Source organism: Arachis stenosperma, chromosome 9, assembly GCF_014773155.1.
Source record: "Arachis stenosperma cultivar V10309 chromosome 9, arast.V10309.gnm1.PFL2, whole genome shotgun sequence".
NCBI lineage: Eukaryota > Viridiplantae > Streptophyta > Magnoliopsida > Fabales > Fabaceae > Arachis > Arachis stenosperma.
Window position 1 is genome coordinate 137,952,664 of NC_080385.1, and position 3,236 is coordinate 137,955,899.

General features: G+C 36.5%; 1 non-coding gene across 1 annotated transcript; it reads left to right on the forward strand.

Moving 5' to 3' along the window:
* Window positions 1–1,842: 1,842 nt before the first annotated feature.
* Window positions 1,843–1,946, forward strand: LOC130952203 (small nucleolar RNA R71). Its single transcript, XR_009074383.1, has one exon. It is a non-coding gene; the product is annotated as a small nucleolar RNA R71 (small nucleolar RNA).
* The last annotated feature ends 1,290 nt before the right edge of the window (window positions 1,947–3,236 follow it).

The window sequence follows — 3,236 nt, forward strand, 5'->3', positions numbered from 1 at the left end:
TTTTGCAATTGTTTTGTGACTCCACACGATCATAAACCTAATAAAACATAAAAGAACAATAGAAATATAGATAAATAAAAATTGGGTTGCCTCCCAATAAGTGCTTCTTTAATGTCAATAGCTTGACAGTGAGCTCTCATGGAGCTTCACAGATCATCAGAGCATTGTTGGGACCTCCCAACACCAAACTTAGAGTTTGAATGTGGGGGTTCAACACCAAACTTAGAGTTTGGTTGTGGCCTCCCAACACTAAACTTAGAGTTTGACTGTGGGAGCTTTGTTTAACTCTGTATTGAGAGAAGCTTTTCATGCTTCCTCTCCATGGTTGTAGAGGAAGATCCTTGAGCTTTAAACACAAGGTAGTCCCCATTCAATTGAAGGACTAGCTCTCCTCTGTCAACATCAATCACAGCTCCTGCTGTGGCTAGGAAGGGTCTTCCAAGAATGATGGATTCATTCTCATCCTTTCCAGTGTCTAAGATTATGAAATCAGCAGGGATGTAAAGGCCTTTAACCTTCACTAACACGTCCTCTACCAATCCATAAGCTTGTTTTATTGACTTGTCTGCCATCTCTAATGAGATTCTTGCAGCTTGTACCTCAAAGATCCCCAGTTTCTCTATTACAGAGAGTGGCATAAGATTTATACCTGGCCCCAGGTCACATAGAGCCTTCTCAAAGGTTATGGTACCTATGGTACAGGATATTAAGAATTTACCAGGATCTTGTTTTTTTTTAGGTAAAGTTTGCTGAACCCATGTATTTAGTTCACTAATGAGCAAAGGAGGTTCATCTACCCAAGTCTCATTACCAAACAACTTGGCATTCAGCTTCATGATGGCTCCTAGATATTGAGCAACTTGCTCTTTAGTTACATCTTTATCCTCTTCAGAGGAAGAATAATTCTCAGAGCTCATGAATGGCAGAAGGAAGTTTAATAGAATCTCTATGGTTTTTATATGAGCCTCAGATTCCTTTAGGTCCTCAATAGGGAACTCCTTTCTGTCTGGAAGACGTCCCATAAGGTCTTCCTCATTGGGATTCATGTCCTCCCCTTCCTCTTTGGATTCGGCCATTTTGATTATATCAATGGCCTTGCACTCTCTTTTTGGATTCTCTTCCGTATTGCTTGGGAGAGTACTATGAGGAGTTTCAGTGATTTTCTTACTCAGCTGACCCACTTGTGCCTCCAAGTTTCTAATGGAGGACCTTGTTTCATGCATGAAACTTAAAGTGGCCTTAGATAGATCAGAGACTATGTTTGCTAAGCTAGAGGGGCTCTGCTCAGAGTTCTCTATCTGTTGCTGAGAAGATGATGGAAAAGGCTTGCTATTGCTAAACCTGTTTCTTCCACCATTATTAAAGCCTTGTTGGGGCTTTTGTTGATCCTTCCATGAGAAATTTGGATGATTTCTACATGAGGGATTATAGGTGTTTCCATAGGCTTCACCTATGTAATTCACCTCTGCCATTACAAGGTTCTCAGGATCATAAGCTTCTTCTTCAGAAGATGCCTCTTTAGTACTAATGGATGTATTTTGCCATCCATTCAGACTCTGAGAAATCATGTTGACTTGCTGAGTCAATATTTTATTCTGAGCCAATATGGCATTTAGAGCATCAATTTCAAGAACTCCCCTTTTCTGAGGTGTCCCATTACTCACAGGATTCCTCTCAGAGGTGTACATGAATTGGTTATTTGCAACCATGTCAATGAGTTCTTGAGCTTCTGCAGGCGATTTCTTTAGGTGAATGGATCCACCTACAGAATGGTCCAGTGACATCTTAGAAAGCTCAGATAGACCATCATAAAATATATCTAAAATGGTCCACTCTGAAAGCATGCCAGAAGGACACTTTTTGGTCAACTGCTTGTATCTTTCCCAAGCTTCATAGAGGGATTCACCATCTTTTTACTTGAAGGTCTGAACATCCACTCTAAGCTTGCTCAGCTTTTGAGGAGGAAAGAACTTGGCCAAGAAGGCCGTGACCAGCTTATCCCAAGAGTCCAGGCTATCTTTAGGTTGTGAGTCCAACCATGTTCTAGCTCTGTCTCTTACAGCAAAAGGGAAAAGCATGAGCCTGTAGACTTCAGGATCTACTCCATTAGTCTTAATAGTATCACAGATCTGCAAGAATTCAGTTAAAAACTGATAGGGATCTTCTGATGGAAGTCCATAAAACTTGCAGTTCTGTTGCATCAGAGCAACTAGTTGAGGCTTCAGCTCAAAATTGTTTGCTCCAATGGCAGGAATTGAGATGCTTCTTCCATAAAAATTGGAAGTAGGTGTAGTATAATCACCAAACATTCTCCTTGCCCTTCCACCATTGTTATTGGGTTCGGCCATGTCTTCTTTTTTGAGATTCTCTGTAAGGTTTTCTCTGGATTGTTGTGCCTTAGCTTCTCTTAGCTTCTTCTTTAGAGTCCTTTCAGGTTCAGCATCAGCTTCAACAAGAATGTTCTTGTCTTTGCTCTTGCTCATATGAAAAAGAAGGGAACAGAAAATAATAATAGGGATCCTCTTTACCACAGTAGAGAGATTCCTTTGTGTGAGTAGAAGAAGAAAAGAATAAGAATGAAGAAGAGAAAAATTCGAACACAGAAGAGAAGAAAGGGTTCAAATTTTTAAGATGAAGAGAAGTGTTAGTAAATGATTAAAATAAATAGAAAGAGATGAGAGGAAAGAATTTTCGAAAATTGTTTTGAAAAATAGTTAGTGATTTTCGAAAAATAAGATAAGAAACAAAATTAAAATTAAAATTTGAAACAATTAGTTAATTAAAAAGAATTTTGAAAAAGATGGATGAATTTTCGGAAGTTAGAGAGAGGAAAGTAGTTAGGTGGTTTTGAAAAAGATAAGAAACAAGCGAAAAATTCAATTAGTTAGTTGAAAAAGATTTGAAAATCAATTTTGAAAAGATAAGAAGTTAGAAAAGATTTTGAAATTGATTTTGAAAAAGATATGACTTAAAAAAGATATTTTGAAAAGATATGATTTTTAAAATTAAAATTTGATTACTTGACTAACAAGAAACTAAAAGATATGATTCTAGAATTTAAAGATTGAACATTTCTTAACAAGAAAGTAACAAACTTCAAATTTTTTAAAAATCACATTAATTGTTAGTAAAGTTTTCGAAATTTTAAAATAAAGATAAGAAAAAAATTTTGAAAATAAATTTTAAAAATTTTCGAAAATAATAAGAAAAATGAAAAAGAATTTATTTTTGAAAAA